This window comes from Xenopus laevis, chromosome 1S, assembly GCF_017654675.1.
Source record: "Xenopus laevis strain J_2021 chromosome 1S, Xenopus_laevis_v10.1, whole genome shotgun sequence".
Lineage (NCBI taxonomy): Eukaryota > Metazoa > Chordata > Amphibia > Anura > Pipidae > Xenopus > Xenopus laevis.
In genome coordinates, this window is record NC_054372.1 from 108,077,469 (window position 1) to 108,096,860 (window position 19,392).

At 36.8% G+C, this 19,392-nt stretch overlaps 1 pseudogene; it reads left to right on the forward strand.

Moving 5' to 3' along the window:
• Nucleotides 1-19,392, forward strand: part of LOC108704809 — a 136,542-nt pseudogene that overhangs the window by 89,778 nt on the left and 27,372 nt on the right.

The following is a 19,392-nucleotide window of genomic DNA, read 5'->3' on the forward strand; positions in this document are numbered from 1 at the left end:
TGTATAATGGAAAGATACTGTATGTTTGGATGCATGACTCAAAATAATACTGTAGTGTAAAACTGTAGTATTCAATAGTGTGCATTACCGTCAATTACTTATGATGGCACAGTTTTACTGCATAGTGCATTGAGCAAACTTAAAAGATTGCTCCTAGTATTGCTTTGCTTCATGTAGGATAATAACCTTACATGGGGCTATTGTCACGTTCTGAACCCTATATCCAGAACCCAAGCTAAGATCCCTGGTCACAGCTTTCACTTCTGCCTATAACCGCCGCCTTTCACCTTGGGAGGAGCCCTCGGCTAATCGGATGCCGCCAGGTCTTATTTGAAAGAGGAGCAAAGCTAACAGTTCTGGACAAGCAAAGGGGCATGAATCCGATCATCTCACCAGGATACTGGAAGGAAGAACACCACCAGGAACAGGCAGGTCGGGCCAGCACAAGCCAAGAATCGTCAGACAGGCCGAAATCAGGATAGGAGAACGTAGAATAGTCAGTGGACAGGCAAAGGTTGGATTGGAGAGGATCAGAATAGTCAAAAAGGCAGGCAAGGATCAAACCATTAATAACAGATAGAATCAGGCACCTAGAAACTTTACATATAGAACCTAACAACAGGCCACTTGATAAACACTGAATTCCCCTTTTATACGATGACATCATCACGCCAACGCATAAACCAGGAAGCGTAGTCTGTGTCTGGAACCATAGGGGAACCAGACACAGAAGGGACAGGACGCATGCAACTATACGAGATTTATTAAAGTCCGATGGTCTAAAAACTCAGAATCCGAAACCCCAGCATCAAAAAGCTCTTAAGGTCCTCTATAAGTCAATAGGGAAGGTCCCAGTGTCTGCGCTGATGTCCCTACCAATATCCAATGATTTTGGAGTTTTGGCACAAAAAACTCTTCATTTTTCTTCATAAATAAGGTTCATTTCGGAATTCAGAGGTCTTACAAAGTCAATTTAAACTATTGTCTATTTTGTAGCCGTGACAAGTAGCTGCTGCTAGTAGCTCTGGGTGTCTTCACCCTATAAGTGCTATCCTAAAACTAATGGTACAGTACATGCAGCATAATTGGCTTAATTTACTTGTGTTTTATACACAGGCAGTGATAGGCCATGTACTCCCATTTGCTCCTTCCTCTGCTCTGACAGGCATGGTGTCTGCCTGTATAAATAAGAAACAAAATTATATTTAGATTTTATTGAAATAAAAGAGAAAATAATGGCCATATTGGTCATCTAAGTCATTTAAGAACAAGTGAGGTGCTTGCATAAGTACTTTTAGCTCTTGCCCAGTGCAGTCAAATTGAATCCATTATCAATAGGATAAATTACTGCTCATCTTAAAAAACAGCGTCCTGCCGAGTGTGACCACTACAGGCCTGATTGCAGACTTTGAATTTAATGAAGTGTAATGTATTTTTACGTACTGATTTCTGTTTCATCTAGATTGTTAATAAATATTAGAGGTAATGAATCTCTATTGTCAAAGTCCATGGTGAATTATGATTTTGCATATTTTCAGAGACCATACTGGGAATATTTCCTGCAGATACTTTAGGGTCTTATGTTAATCTTGATTTTTAAATAGCCCACCTGTGGTGTTCGCATAAACACCACCCCAATACTTCTTTTACTTCATAGTTTATTTAATGCTCACTGTCAAATTCTCTATAGGCAAATTCTCTAGCTAAGGATGTTTTGCAAAAGAGTAGGTTCACAGCACAAAGTTAAGATATTCCAAACCCTAATATAAACTTAAATACATTAGACGTCAGAGTTAGTACAGTGTTTTTTTTTGTTTTGTTTTACATTATTATTGGTTGATTGTTATCTTGGTCAGTGAGGCAGATTTTTTTAAAGTTTGATCTGTGAATTGTTTTGGATACCAACATTTTCACACTGTGATGGAATCAATGCAATAGGAACTCGAATTTGCAGGCGGGGTGGCACTCGTATTGCTTCATTTTCCAAAGTTGCCTCATGAGGAAACTTCGGGCGACTTCAGAAAATGAAGCGCTCCGAGTCCCATCCCACCAGCGATTTAGATTCTAGCCGGCAGGGAGGCAGTTTGGGGAAAATCGCCCGAATAAGAGACGATTTGTCACCAGACGACTAATCTCCCCGAATCTTCTCATCTGTCTCTGCCCTTAAAGGCATTTAAAGAATCAGCCATTACCTGGCAGTAAACTTTTGCATGTTCTGGCCTTTTTGAGAAACCCTTCATTAATTGTCACTGTACCTCTTCTGTGTAAAACTTAAATCAAAAATAACAGTTTAGAGTCTCTGCCATGGTAATTACTCCAGTCAGTGTTTGCATTGACTACAGTCTTGCAGAGTAGCAACTTGGCTTAATTGCAAAGCCTGCTGTAAAAGTAACTGGGCTTCATTTTCCTCACTAGCGATAGGCGAATTAGTGCGATTCATCGTTGGCGAATAAATTTGCAAAACCGCCACGGAAAAAATGGATGCAGGCGGCAAAAACTAGACACCGGCGCCGTTTTGCTCATTTTCCGCCGCTTCGCAAATTTCTTGGGAAATTTACGAATTTTCCAGCGAAACGAGCCAAATTCGCTCATCACTATTTCTCACTTATACTGGATGGCTTATATCACATATAAAAATTTAAAAAACTTAGGGTAGTGATAGGACCATTTTGACCTTATGAGGATAAAAATCACATATATTTAAAATAGATTTAAAATAGATGATGCCAAACAACCTAAAAGTAGATTAGAATTATTAATACTTTATTGACCTCTATATTAAAAAAAAAATCAAGTTTGTTTTCTACAAACTAGCCAGCCAGATCCTTAAAACGTTATCTTAATAGTAAATGTAAAAGAGCACAGAATTCATTAAATAATCTTCATCAAAAAATTCATCAAAGGTGAATAATGAATGAATCCATTTAAATCACAAAAGTCAAGCATAATCTCCTTCAAAATTCATGTCAGTTCATATATAAGTTGAATTCAACTACACCTAGAGAGATAAAAATCAGCAGTAATTTATTTCTCAATTCTTTCAGTTTTCACCAAAATTACTGCTGATTCTGATGATATAATTAGAGTAATCTCCTTGCATTATACCGATTAAAAAATGAATCACTGGAGGGAGTTATCACTCTTTGGAGCAGCTCCTACCATTTTTAGGAAAAATCTCTGCAAAGCACCACTCCTGGACACTACTTGGATGGATATATAATTTACTCTGGGGCATCGACCTAAACCACCTACTATAATTGCTCATAACCCTCAAGAATGGAAATTTGTCACCACAACCATTACTGTCTGCCATGTCACAACTTTAGTCTATTTTAGTTTACTTAATAAGCATTGCTAAGTAATCCATACCTGTGAGTATCTAATAACGTCATGTGCAATTGGACAGGTTATTGGACATTTATTTCAAGCATTTGCAGCCCATTCCATATACCTATGTACATGGTAACATAAGATATTTATGCATGCAGTTGTCAGAGGTAGAAGGAGGCAAATCAGCTTTTTCCAGTGTAGATGTCGGAAGAGAAAAATGCAAGGCCTGTTTACTAAAATGTTAAGTTTTTTTCAAACTCAAATTTTTAAGATTTACCTAACACAAAAAAATTTGAATGAAAAAGGACTAAGTTTCTACATGAAGAATATCTGAAGGGAGTAGATGTTCGATTTTTTATAAAAATGGTTGAAATTGTACTTAATTGGAAACATATAGAACAATTGTTTTATTTTTGTTTGTGGTTACCTTTTTATTTCTCCATAATTAAATGCAATTACAATACAATTTTTATGTACAAGAGTGACCATGTATTACATTTATAAGCATACAAAACCTTTTAATTTTTTTGGTTGTATGGGTTATTTAAAAATATATAAGGGCAATAAAATATTTTTGTAGTTCCATAGCTAGCATCTAGCACATTTATTTTATTAGCTGATGCTGCTTTTATTAGATAGGAAATGTTACTGGATTTCCAGTCCTCTGATGGAGCTGGAAAGGTTAATTTAACAACTAGACAATGAGCTTCACAGTATTAATAATGTTCAAGATTAAACTTTTGAACCTTTCCCAGAGTGGAATACTGCACAGACTAGTGTTTCACACGTGATAGTTGGATTCCCCAATGGTTCTGATGCAACTGCAGAGGCAGGTCCGTCAGATAATATATTCTTGTAATCATGTAACCGTTTTAGGCACTTGATTTCTCTGTATATAATTTGATTGCGTGTGGGTTACAACCTCAAGGCAGATAAAACTATTTTTGTCTTCAGGGCCATGAATGCTTCATGTGAATAGCACTAGTAAGTTTATTATTTCAGTTAATTATATGGATGGGAATAGCTGATATTAACATATGTAACTATGCAAGAATATTCAAAATATAGAAAGCACTTCATGATTCATGAGGCTTTTAGTAGAGTAACACTGTCCTACAGTGTCGGACTGGAACACCATTGGCCCACCTAAAAAACTTAGACTAGGGCCCCACCGAAAAACCTTAGACTAGGGGCCAACTCTCATTGCTATTATTCTTCCTCTTCTCACTTTTCTTTACATACTATAATCCATTATTTCATCTATTTAGCCTCTTTTTCTCATAGAAATAGGGAATGACCATGAAATAGATCAAATGTTTAGCAGCATTAGGGTCCACTGACACCTGGGCCCACCGGGACTTTTCCTGGTATCCCTGTGGGCCAGTCTGACACTGCTGTCCTAGGATATGCATTTTTGAGTTTCTGGAATGTATAGCATATGGAATGGATGCAGAAGTAATTGAATTGCACTTTCAGAGCCCTCCATTTATTAGATGTGTAGTTCTATAGTAAAATCAGTAGTCTGGAAAGCTATGCACATTTGTACCACTAGCATATTTCCTTCTGGTTGAATCCATAAACTTTTTTCCTGGACTGAAGAATAAAAGGGACATAGATAAACCCTGCATAAGTCCCATTTAAGAATGACTTCCCTTCTTCGGCAGCTTGTGTCAACATTGATAGTGTTTTCTTCACAACAATTATAATTGCTTTTATGCTAATAGTCAGTGCGTATAGTTAAACACATCCATGAATTAGAACTCTCAGGACCCAAAAAGATGTAAAATATGGGAGAACTGTAATTTATAACTTTTCAACATACTGTATTTGGCCAAATTTTGAAGGTCCTTTGATATTTTTCTCTATATGCAAACCTTATGTAAGTTTAAGGGACCTATTTATTAAACCTCAATGTTTTCTGATCAAGGTTTTAAAGGTGAAAAACTGAAGCAGCTAAAAATATGAATCTGAACTACTCCTGTTAAAACCTTTCAAAATCATGTAAAAGTCAATTGTAGATTATTCCTTTAAAAATTGAAACATGTTTATCTTCAGGGTTCTCAATAGTTTCTAGCTGTTTGCGCTGGTTTTCTTTCGATAGTCCAGTTTTTCAAATCGAAAAAGTTGCACAGTTCGACTTATCACACAATTTTGATGTAACTTTTTTTTCTCACCAATTTTTTTTCGAGAATAATTCTTGGTAAATTAAGGGGATTCTGGTTTGGGAGTTTGGCCCCTAACTGTTGGCCTTTTTAAATATATTTGTATTCCTTCCCTGATTTTGTGTTTTAGTTGTAATTTTTAATAACAGTAATGAAAAACTACAATTTGATTCCATTAGCTTTCATTATTAACCCACTAGAAACGCAGAGTGAAAAATCTGCACATGGGTGAACCAATTGGTGATCCAATGTTTGCTTTAAATTTCCTTGGTGCCACTCACTGGTGCTTACTAATGTTAAAGAGATTGTTCACCTTTAAATTAACATTAAAATGATGTAGAGAGTGATATTCTGAGACAATTTTTTTTTTTTATAATTATTTGTGTTTTTTTTTATTTATTTAGCTCTTCATTATTCACCAGCTCTCTAGTTTACAATCTAGTTTACAATTTCAATCTGTTGGCGAGGGTTCAACTTACCCGAGCAACCACACACTGATATGAATAAGAGACTGGGTTATGAATAGGAGAGGGAGGCCCTGAATAGTCATACAAAAGTAGCAATAACAGTACTTTTGTAGCCTTACAGAGCATTTGCTTTTAGATGGAGTCAGCAACCCCTATTTGAAAGCTGGAAACATTCAGAAGAAGAAGGCAAATAATTCAAAAACTATAAAAAAAGAAAAAAATGACTGCCAATTTCAAAGTTGCTTAGAAATAGCCATTCTTTAGCATACTAAAAGCTAACTTAAAGGTTTAAGTTTAATTTAATACAAAGTACGGTAGACACACAAAGGGCTATTATTTTTTAGTTCTTACAGGGAACATTTCACTTTATAGTGGCTACAGGCACTACTAATTGTAAATCAGCCTAACTAAAACTTGGGATATGAAATATAGTTGTTATCAGTAGTGGGTTTATATATTGCTTAGTCCTCATTTCCCCTATTTCTGTAAACTTGTTTGGAGTCTTGTTTTTTTGTGAATTTTTGTGAATTACATTGTTTTGTAATATCTTCCTAAGCCTGTCATATAACTGTTAAAGTGTGATATGCTTAGGATGAGCAGTATCTGCATTAAACAGAGGCAAAGTGGGGGCGTGACCAAAATGGCGTGGTGAACAGACGTTTCTGCCTGAAGCTCCGGGTAACACATTCTAATACCCTGCTATATACTCCGCTAACCTATTAATAAAGAGAGCAATTACTCACCAGAACTGACCAGAACTGACCACGGGACAATGAGGAGGAACACTATTAAGGCAAAACCTGAGATGGCGTCCTGCCTTGAGTGATTTGCCCGGGAACAGCCACAGCCGCCATCTCCTTACCAGGCCAGACCGCCATCTTCTCCTAGAGACTCCGCATTGGAATCACCGGCGGCACCACCTGAACCACACTGGGAGAAGTGCTAGCGGCTATTATGGAGAGCCATGCATCTAGCAGGGCACACTTTGAAGAACTATGCGTCGATTTTTCCCTGCTGCGACAAGAATATCAGGATAGTGGGCCTACCTGAGAGAGCTGATGGAACCAACCCTACGGCTTTCATAGAAACCTGGCTCCAAGAGACCCTAGGTCCAAATATCTTTTCTCAAGTCTTTATTGTGGAGAGAGCCCATAGCCCCCCCCCACGCTCTTTCCTCCTAAAACTTCTCAATTACAGGGATAGAGATGCGGCCCTCACAGCTGCCAGAACAAAGGGCCCACTCTGCTACCATGGAGCAACTGTGTCACTTTACCCAGACTTCTCTCCCAATATCCAGAAACAAAGGGTTGAATTTACAGGGGTAAAGAGACGCCTTAGAGAAGCACAAATTAAATATAGCATGCAGTACCATGCGTGTATGCGCATTCAAGATGGCGACTGTGCACATTTTTTCTCCTCGCCCAGGGAGGTTGACGACTGGCTTAACCAATGAGGACCTCGCCGGTCCCCTAACCGCAATGCCAGACCTGAATAACTAACAAATATCCTCAATCCCTAATCCAGATCCAGTTCATAGACAGTTCTCCAAGGATGATCTCCCTCAGCTATGTTGACATAATTTCATCCGGGTACAAATACCTCCCCTTTCCTCAGGTTGGCAACCTGCGGCGGGAGGTGTGTTGCAATATGTACAGTGAAAGTGGAGATGCACTTGCCGGGCCCGGGTGACTTGCACAAGATTTCAAGTTTTGGGACACTACCTATTAGCTCAATGCATCCTGTCCCTTCTTCCTGCATTGGGAGTTCCGCATCTGGCTATATACATACACTTTAGTCCTGCAATTTCCCCCCCCTTTTTTTTTATCTAGGGGCTAAACCTCCATTTAAGTTCTAAATTGTTATGGGTAACAGACTCGCCCGAGTTTGGGGGGTGAGTAGGGTGGGTTGGGAATATATAAATGTTGGGTCTATGTTTCAATGTGTTAGGCAGACTATTCATTTTATGTTGACTAATATGGTAATTAAGCACAACTTGAATTGTATGATGTTTTATTTGATGAATGCAAATGGATAGACACGTCCTTTGGCTTGTCATATACCCTCACTCAGGAACAATGGCTAATCCATCAATCCTCTCGTGGAATGTGAGGGGCCTTAACTCCAAATTTTAAAGGAGAATAATGTTTAACTACCTCAAAAGATACCCCCCCCCCTCTATCCTTCTCCTCCAGGAGACTCACCTTATCGGGCAAAAAATTCTAGCACTCAAGAAACCTTGGGTAGGATGGCACTTCCACTCCACTTTCTCCTCTCATTCGAGGGGAGTCTCCATATTAATTCGAAAAGGCCTGCCATTTGAACTATTAAAGCTCCACTTAGACCATTATGGCAGATTCCTGATTCTCCATGGCAGATGACCCTAAAGACTCTCTTTCCACCCTCCTTGACCTGGTCAACCAATTTGGCTTGTTATCTGGCCTATGTATCAATTGGGAAAAGTCTGTTTTGTTCCCCATAGACCCCCGCTCTTTGCCAGCTGAGACCCCCCTCGAATACCTGAGGGTGATAGTTCACCCAGACGCTAACAAATATACCGCCCTTAACCTCGACCCAATCCTCAACAATCTGACAAACACCTTGAACCGCTGTTCCGACATTCCTTTATCCCTTTATGGTAGGGTCAATATCATCAAAATGGAGCAGTCTATAAAAGAAAAGGAATAAAAATACAGTATCTATAACCTGCAAATGTATTGTACCTTTGTAAAGTTTGCACTGTATAACAAAAAAGAGATATCATTGTGATGTTCCAAAGCCTTCATAATTGTATATTAGACTTTGAACAGAGGCAAGTGCATAAAGAAACTCCACTTTTTTTTATATAAGAAAATGGACAGATTTACACAGGATAGTTAAAGCAAAGAACATTTTTTTTCCTGTTAGGAAATGACAAACATGTCATTGTAGGTCAGCGTGAGATAGATCACTAATATAACACATACATATGTATTTTTTTTATGCAGAACTGATTTATATACTTGCCAAAGAGGAAGAAATTATCAGCAGCACCCCAAAGAAAAATAAAGATGAGGTTTTGCACCAGGCCTTGCATGAGGTATCCTTATTTGCAATAAAAATAAAGTATTTAACATGCATTCATTATTATATTATATTACTTTTTATCACAACAGAGTTTTAACATTGTGCCTAATCCTGTGCTTTCAGAAAGAGAGCACTTTACAATGGAACTTCTTTCAGATAAGCTTCTGTTTCTCCTACTCAATGCAACTGGAGGTGTCTTGGGGATTGGTGTTTTACTATTGAGTTCTCTTCTTGTATCTACCTCTAGATGGGAGAATTGGAACATTTTTTAGCAATGCAGGTGTCCAGGAGCTATTACCTAGTTGCCTTCTCATTATTCTATTGATAGACTATGGGCTGTGGGGAGAGAGATAGGGTGATATCACTCCAATTTGCAGTGCAACAGTAAGGAGTGACTGAAGCTTAGAGGGCATCTGGGAAACTAAGAAAATGTCTAGCCAAAGTCAGATTTAAAAATTAAACATAAAATATGTTTGCTCTTTTGAAAAACAGATTTCAGTGTAGGATTCTGCTACAGCAGCACAATTAACTGATGGGTGTATTTCATGACATAATCCATTTATTTGTCCTTCAGCCATGTGCCTGACTATTTTTTATATGAATAAATAAGAGAGATCTTTTGCATAGTAGTATTATAGGACTGGCAAAGAGGGAGCAATGATAGTACACAAATGATGGGTGATTCATACATCTGTTAAGGCTAATGCCACAGTGTGATGTTTCTCAGTCAGCTTTTAAGCTCAGGCAGAGAAACAGCCCCTCCTCTTATAACTTTAGTCTTTTGTGTCTGCACCCAGAGACACTGCATTGGCCCGGGTACAGACGGGCAGAACGTATTTCATTGGCAAAATGCAAGCTCACATTTAGGAGCCAAAATCCAGTCCCTATGTCTGCACCTGGCCTGCACTTATACACAGGCTGAAAAACAGCCCAGTGTGGCATTAACTTAAACTAACCCATCCGCTAGCCAGATCCCTGGTTTTAGTCTTGTAATAGTGCCAACCAGTAATCCATATTCGTAAGTAGGGGGACAGAAGGTATGAAATCAAGAGGAGGGTGAGTAGAGGCTGAAAAGGATGGGGAAAAAATCTAATGTAAAAGATGACACAAAGGGAACTGCCATAATGGAGAAAGGCAAAATATGTTCATTGCAGAGACACAGTATTGTGAAGTGTAGACAATAAGAAATACAAAATAGCTTTAAGATATTAATTGATAACCTTTAGGTGAATTTCTCTTTTAAATATTTGCAATAGTAATATTAACTTAACTCTCAACATTTTCCAAAAATGGGTCTTCATAAAAAAATAGCTTTTTTTTTTTATACTTTCCTCCATACATTTCCTTTATGTCTGTGGTCTGCAAAATATTTATATGTGGAGAAGCTTTAAATACAAATATGTTCTACTTAATTGGCGACATACAGTGCAAGTAATTGAATGACAAAACACCACATTAGTGTCTTCCCTTTGTCTATGGGCAAGTTATAAAAGGAGTGTAGTTATTTGAAGGCAATGATTGGATTGCTTGTTCTTTTAACCAATGCCAGATGGCCAGCTAATGAATGCTGTCATCTCGTTATTATGGAATGACAAACATCATGTTTAAGTAATAACACACAGAACAGGAAATACTCACATTCATTTATCTTAAGGTGGAATGAGCAATGAAATAATATGAGTGCTTGTGTTTATAATGTCACCCGTTTTGTTTTAGTTTATCATCTCTGAATCAAAACTCTAATTTTACTTGCAAGGTAGAAATGCTCATCTCGTAGCTGTAAAGTGCTAGTCTGCTTACAAAGGGGATAAGCCCAAAAGGCATTTTGCATTTCCTTTTAATCATTTTGAGTGACTTGTTGCATTATTTTATACACAGCAAGAGAATGAACACATTCAAATGAATGTAAAGCACGTATAGCTAAAGGGGACAGCATTGAAAAGGTTTCTGTTAGTTCTAAAGGCAGAATCACTAAACATTTCCAAGGGATAAGTCCTGTCAGGGAGTATTTTAGGCACTGTGACAATTTTTTTTCATACTAATTTGACAAGCCACTCGCAAATTCTAATACATAATAATCCGATTAATTCTATGATAAGTTTCTTTCTATTCCTTCACTATATTTATCGAGGAATGTTTTTTATTCAGTGTCAGTGACACGTTTATAGTGTAGTGTTCTGTTTGTGAGAAACATTCATTTGATTTTCATCTGAGGCAAATCGTTTGGAAACAAATCTAAGTGGATTAGAAGCAGAAGTTAAGAGAATTAAAAGGAATCAATGAAGAATTAATTGCAGAGAAAAGCTCTTTAAAATTATTCACAATTAGTCTAAAGATGCAGAAACTAGAGAGATCAAAATGCTGAATCTGAAGACAGAAAATACAGAATCATATGAAGTTAGAAATGAAGAATGCAGAAATAATTAATGAGATCACAGCACTGAAGACACTGTTGGAAGAAGGTAACAAGCTGCAAAATAAAAACCGGGATCTCCTAAGGCAAATAGACTAGAGAACTTACAGCATGCTCTGGACCAGGGTACAACAGTTCCTGTTATGGCTATTAGGGAGTTGAACAGTAGGCAAAGAATTAAAAAGCATACAGTAAACAAGGTTAAACAAAGAGCAGTCAAGAAGATCTCTTTGAGACGTCGCCAAGCTTTTCTTAATCAGTCTATCAAGGTTATGAGCAGTGTGTTTGAGAACTTGAGCAGAGACGGATGGGAAGATGCTATTGAAGACAGGTACGGCTCTCATTAACTCGGCTCTGTTGAGGGGACATTGTGCATATGCAAAGCACAGGCAAACGGAGATTGAATTTCAAATACTGTCGGCATTCAGAAAAAAAAAGCCCTGTCAGATCCTTTGAAATATCTTGGGAGGTCTTGTTCTGAGCTTATTGACTGAAATTTGCATGCATAATTAGCCACAACTGTACTAGCAGTTGAATAGGTGCCAGAAAGCCCAAAAGAAGGCAATGCTTGATTTCTTCCAGTGATGCTATTTTCATGCAGTCATGAGGCTTGAAATTGACAGTTTGGCAGGTTTATTTAATTTGCTGGCCCTTTGCATATTCACCACTGACAGCTAAGGATTCCCAGGCAAGCCTATGAAGTCAGTTTAGTTATCTTGTGACATGCTGATCCTTGAGGAAAAGCCGTCCCCCCCCCTTTAATTTAGTTAGATACATTTTAAATGACCCATTTCAGCTTGCCACCAGATGTCTACAAGCTGTTTAACATCCCTTAAATTAAAAACCATCCTCACTAAGTATTTCATGTATGTTTTATGCTCAGTCATTATACTAACTTTAATTGAACATTGTTTAAAAATGACTTGTTTTGCAGCAACTTTCCTTAGAGGGTCTTTTCCTATTTTATTCTCCAGAAAGCAATCCAGGGGCATTTCTCTGCATAATGCATAACATACCGATCCAGTTCTAGAAACGTTCTCAAAACTTAATGTGCATATTAAAAATAATATTTATAGAAAACTGTACTCCACACCCACCACTGACACCAGATAGAGTGAAAGAAAATCCATCCCACCAAAGACCCAATTGTAGTTTTATCACCATGGTGACCATATGACTTTTTTCAAGCTATTCCCACCTCTTGAGCCAGGAACCATATACCGATAGAACACTAATGTAACAGGGACAAACAACTCATGTCTTAACCCTTGATGTACCACAACCCTTTGTTTGGGGGAAACCTTGGGTGAAGCAACCAGGCAGAGAGTTGTTGTTCAATCACATTCTCTTTATTTGTCACGGCCCTCAATAGAACAGCAGCACATTTACAAGGCACCATCTCGCAGCCTTATGCAGAATTTTGCCCATAACAGCACACTGCCAGGGGAAACACACACTAGCAGGCACCCCTCTTGGGTCCTGGTAACACTATACCCACACACACACTCCTAGTAGGGACCATAGCTGCCCATGCTAGTTACCTCTCTCACTTACACTTTGTAGAGCATACTGTTACACCACTTGGTCTTACACTACCTAGGCTCAGTACCTCTTTCAAGAGATAACTCTACTGCTGCACAGCCCTCTGCTCATCTCTCTTCCCATGACGAATCTCTGAAAATCACTCCCTGAAACCTTCCCTTATATTACTTACTATTCTCCCCCCAACCTAAATTTATGTATTAACCATTACTTACAAACATTTATATTTAACCATTAACATTTTACCCTATTACACTAACACTAGACTTAAAGGGAAAATAAAGATTATTATAACATAATTCAATATATACTACAGCAGCTGAAATTGAGGAAAAAAGAGAGATAACTTGATCTTACATAATATCATTGGCATTCATTTATCAAGCATTGTTCATTCAATCCAATCCTAGTGAGGATCTAGAAGCATTCTCATTAGAGCAGTGATCTTGATCAATCTCCTCCCATTTTTAGTGGTGGTATATGATTAATTGCAATATATATGCTGTGTTTATAATACCACTATAGGTGCTTAACCACCCTTTTGAAGGCACAATGGTTTAGAAACATCCCTCTCAATACTAAGAGGCACTTATATTAAAGGCCAAATTTCGAAATCATGTGAGTTTTTAAAAAACTCCTTTAAACTATAATAAATTTAAAATTTGACCAATCTAAATTTATTTTTAAAAAATCGCATTTTTCAAACTCAGATTAATTAAATAGTCACAAAAAATGGAATCGAATTCAAATCGAATTTGATTCGAATTTAAAAAACTTGATTTGAGTTTTTTCTTCCTGAATGTCAGGAAGGTTGCAAACAACTCCAAATTGATCCCTGGACATCTCCCATTCACTAAAACAGCAATTCGGCAGGTTTTTCTTACAGTACAAATTTTATTCCGATTTTTTTCAAAAAGGTTACTAAAGTAGCATGTTCCCATAGATTGCTATTATTTATAACACCAAACAATGTGTGTTTTCTTTGTAATGGCATGTGCAGGTCAAAGTGTACCAGTATGGTAACGTATGTATATTTTTATTTGTATATTGCTCGTTGAGGGCAAAGCAATGTACCGCTAAACAATAATTAGTATAAGAAACAGGGAGTCATTATACTAAGTACAAATAAGTATACAAATGATAAACACATAATTATAAAGAATACTTACAATAAATATTACGTTTTTATTGTCAAGGAGACAAAAGGGTGGAGGTCCCTGGCCTGTAGAGCTTACAGTCTATATGGGAGGGTAACATACAGACACAAATTGGGGGTTAAACAATGGTCTTTAAATATGAGTATTGGTGATGGGTGAATTTATTTGACAGGCATGGATTTGCGGTGAATTTCCACATTTTGGCCACCCTCAAATTGGCATGGGAAATTCGCAGCAACACAAAAAAATGCCGCCCATTGACTTGCATTTTGCAAATTTTTCAGCGTTTCGCAAATTTTTCAGCGAAGTGAAATGGGACAGATTCGCCCATCCCTAATGAGTATACATTCGAACAAAACAAATTTGAAAATTCGAATTTTTACTTCAATCCTTAATAAATCTTTAATAAAAAAATCCAACTCATGCCATTGGTTGAATAAGTTTGATGGGAGTTGTAGTTTCATAGCATCTGTTGAAGGGCAATGGAAATCCCTATGCTTGTCCCCAGTAGTGGTATGAAATGATCAATAAGGCACTAATAAAAGCATTGCTTCCATAAGAAATAGGTTTCCATATTGCTGCTTGTGATTGCCTATCTAAATAAAAATGTTCTAAATTTAAATGATTGCATGTCAAAACGATTTATAAGTAATAAAGCATGAGCTTTGTTTTTAATAATATGAAATTAAAGAATAATAATAAAATAATCATTTGAACAGTTTGATTGAATGCTCAGACCTTTTCCTCAATTCATATATGTTTAGGGCACCAAGAGAAGAGAAACAAAAACCTGGCATATGGGTATATTTCCTCTGCGTTGTTAAGACAAAGAGTTGCATTCTTACTGCGCCAGGTGTCTGTGTTGCAGAAAGGGAAGCAAGGAGATAGAGCTTCTGTAGATGAGATAAAGAAAGAGAAGATAAAGCTAGCAGCTGAACTGCATCTGGCACACCAAAGACTTCAAATCAGCAAGCAGATGGCAAAGGTAAAGCATACAGTAGTCTTTACTTAAAGTCTAACAGAAGATTATTACTGAAATAATTGCTGTACTTAAATAAAAGGTTAAACCCATCAATAAAGTTATTTTTTTTTTCATTTCATTTTATTTCATATATTTCACTAGTGTTAATCCTCTCATACCTCTTGTAAACTGCAAAACTAACCCAACGTAAAAAACGCTGGACTGTTACTACATGTATACAACTATATTCCAAACAGGCCTGAAAAAGGAATTCCAATTCACAAGAGAGTAACCCCCTCAGCACACTGTAATAGAAATATATAATTATTATAGTCCTACATAAAATGTCCTTAAATGAGCAGTACCCTCCTTTTCTTACTGGAGCTCAATGAAGAGGACTTATACGGAACACATGTTTTGCATAAAATTAAAGGTGAAATACTCTACCATATAATTTTATGTAATGAATATTAATTAATTTTCTTCTACATTACATGATATTAGCCATTTAACACTTCTACTTTCATATAGATCAGTGATCCCCAACCAGTGGTTTGTGAGCAACATGTTGCTCTCCAACCCATTGGATGTTGCTCCTAGTGGCCTCAAAGCAGGTGCTTATTTTTGAAATTCCAGGCTTGGAGGAAAGTTTTGGTTGAGTAAAAACCATATGTACTGCCAAACAGAGCCTCCTGTAGACTACCAAGCCATATAAGGGCTACCAAATAGTCAAGCACAGCCCTTATTTGCACCCTGAGCTCCCCATGCTGTTTCTCCTGGGTGAGGGCTGGGAAAAAGCTTATTTTACAGAAGCAGGAACATTTTCTTGACACTTCCCTGCTAAATTCTATTACTGAGCAATAACACTAAGGTTTATATATTTGTATGCTGCCCCTTGAAAGCATTAGTACTTGAAATAATTATAATTCATCTCTACATGTATTTTCCTTTACCTTTCAAAAGGTTATGCTATACTTTTTAAGGTTGTTTTTTAAATATATTTGAAACACATTAATTACACGACTGGTTAATAATGTTTAGACAAAAATGGCACACCAACTCGTTTTTGCACACTTTCCAAAAATCCGATACCACTTTTCCTGCATCATCCTTTGAGTTTTACTATAACTCCCTACCATCTGGCCACCTTCTCTTTGCCCCTTTTAATGAATCAACATGATATGATTCCTTTCAAGAAGAGTCTTTTGCACTGGGCAGCTGTTCTATCCCTTGATGGTGAGCTGATTCAGAATCTTTCCAGGCTGTGCCACATCAGCACAATACAAATCAGCAGGATGTTATACCGGAGAAAACTAATAGGGGGAAAATAATTCTCTTATCATTTACATATATGGAGGCATACTAGTGGAATATCATTAATATGATGCCTGGCAAAACTATTCAGACCTTTGACCAGATTTAAAAAAAAATCTACAACGACATTTTATTTTCTGTGATTTTATACTTTGCAGCAATAACAAAAGTTTTTAATATTTTGACCAGACCATGTAAGTGCTTTGAGAGATTTTGGAGCATAGATTCAGGCATATTTGCCCAAGGTTGTTTAGGATAGTCAGATAATGGCTCATGTGCTTCAGTTTCAGTTGTACCATGGACTGGGCTGATCTGAGCTGTGACTAGACCATGGAAGCATATTCATATTTTTACTCTTGACCCACTCCATTGTTATTTAAGTCTTAAGATCATAAAGATCAAAATGTGTGAATGATTGGATATTCAATAAATATTAGAAGAATTCAAGGCTCTGAATAATTTTACAAGGCTTTGTATAAATCTATTTATCTACCTCAAAGGGACCAAGCATTGAATAACTTTAGTTTTATAGTATTAAAAACTACACTATAAAAATCATGTCATAATCCATCTTATTTCATGTTATATATTTTATATGTTCATTTCTGTTACTTTTTCTTAATATGTATGTATGTATTTATAACTTTATTTATAAAGTGTTAATAGGATACACAGTGCAGGACCTGGGGTTTTCTGGTTAAGGAATCTTTCTGTAAATAATATTATCATACTACAGGTAAGGGACTAAATAATCATGAAAACGTTTAATAAACCCAATAGGCTGGGCTTACTTCCTATAAGGATTAATTATATCTTAGTTTGGATCAAGTACAAAGTACAAGGTACGGATTTATTATTACAGAGAAAAAGGAAATACTTTTTAACAATTTGAATTATTTGGATATAATGGAGTCTATAGGAGACAGCCTTTCCATTATTCGGAGCTTTCTGGATAATGCATTTCCATATAACAGATCCCATACCTGTACTGTTACTACTATAACTACTACTACTACTACTAAATCTACTTTAACATTTTACACACATTTAGGGGCAGATTTTTCGAATTGAAAAAATTCAAATTTAGATATATTTTTTGTGTACTTTGACTAGGAAATAGTCCAAATTCAATGTGAAAATAAAATCGAATATCAAAATTTGTCATGTACTGTCTCTTTAGAAATTTGACTTCAACCATTCACCATCTAAAACCTGCAAAATTGCTGTTTTTGTCTATGGGGGACCTCCTAGAATCTATTTGGAGTCAATTGGTGGACTTTGAAAAATCAAAGTTTTTTTTGGTTCGAATTAGATTGAATGTGCTATTACTTCGATTTGTATGATTCTAATTCGGCCAAATACTGACCTATTTGGTCGAAAGCTAACTTAATTTCGGTTGGTCTTTTTGAATTCAAATTTTGAGGTTTTTAGAAGTTTTTCAAATTTTAAATTCGACCATTGATAAATATGCCCTTTAAACACATAAGACACATAGGGGCACATTTAATTAGAGTCGAATATCGAGTGTTAATTAACCCTCGATATTCGACCATCGAAGTAAAATCCTTCGACTTCGAATATCGAAATATAATAAATATTCGATTGAACGATTAAATCCTTCGAATCAAACGATTTAAAGGATTTTAATCTATCGATCGAACGATTTTCCTTCGATCAGAAATAGGCTAGAAAGCCTATGGGGTCGAAGTTTTTTTTAAAGAGACAGTACTTCGACTATCGAATGGCCGGATAGTCGAACGATTTTTAGTTCAAATCGTTTGATTCGAAGTCGAAGGTCGAAGTAGCCAATTCGATGGTCGAATTAGCCAAAAAAATACTTTGAAATTCGAAGTATTTTTTATTCTATTCCTTCACTCGAGCTAAGTAAATGTGCCCCATATTGTTTCTTTTGGGGGACAAAGACACCCTGTAAATATGATGTTATTTAACTCCGTATAGGGGCAGGCTTATGAAGAAACTATTTCCAGATCCTTTCACATTTACACATCTTTTTGCATGTTTACTGATTTGTTAAGCTCAATAGACTTGCAACACAATGAAGTCAGTGCAGGGCTTTTTCATTTTTTGGGGACTTAACAAATTGATTTAGTATCATCCTGTAGTTCAGCACTGGCCCAAAACTCTAATTCACAGAAAAGTACTGAATTCAACAGATTAAAAAATGACAAATTGGCACAGCTTTATGTACCGATTATTTGTTTTTTTATATTCATTTCTATGTTTGCCATGATATTTTCAGTTTATAACCAATTGATAGGTTGCACTGGGTTACTAGCTTTGGGAAAACATAAAGCTTTTTTTCAATTACCATGGAAGTTTCTATCTGGCAGTCTGGCATCTATATGTGGATTTTTCCAGTTCTGCTACACCCTGCACTAGGTCACCATGCCACCTCTCTGGAAAACCTATTGGGAGAGTAGATTAAACCAGGAGACAGACCACTGCCAGGCAACAGTTAAGCAAGCTTTTGATAGCGGCCACATAATCAAGTGCTAATATCTTCATGATCACCTTTTTAAAAAGTCCCTTTCAGGATCAAAGTGATACGCTGCCTTCTGCTAGAGTTGTTTGGCACTCCTTGTTTCTACAGATACAGTACATTAAGATATTCCTCTATAAAGAATTAACGTGCCTTATGAATACTAAAACTCCTATGGATTAGTTGGTATTCATTGGCATATGAAACTCTCAGAAAAGAAGAAAAAAACTTTTTAGGAGCAAATATATATTTTAGGTTATTTTTCCTACCTAGTAAGAGTGACCTCTTTGCCTTTAAATAATGTTGCATGGCATAAGGGGAAGGGGCATTCATTTTCAGACTTTATTTGCTCTAACATATGCTTCCTTCACATCCAGCTCTTTCAACAATCCCCGCAAGGTAGCTTTGTTGGCAGAAACTACAATGCTACTGACGGAGACAGATGTTTTTGCAGTCCGTACTTTCTAATCTACCAAAAGTCTC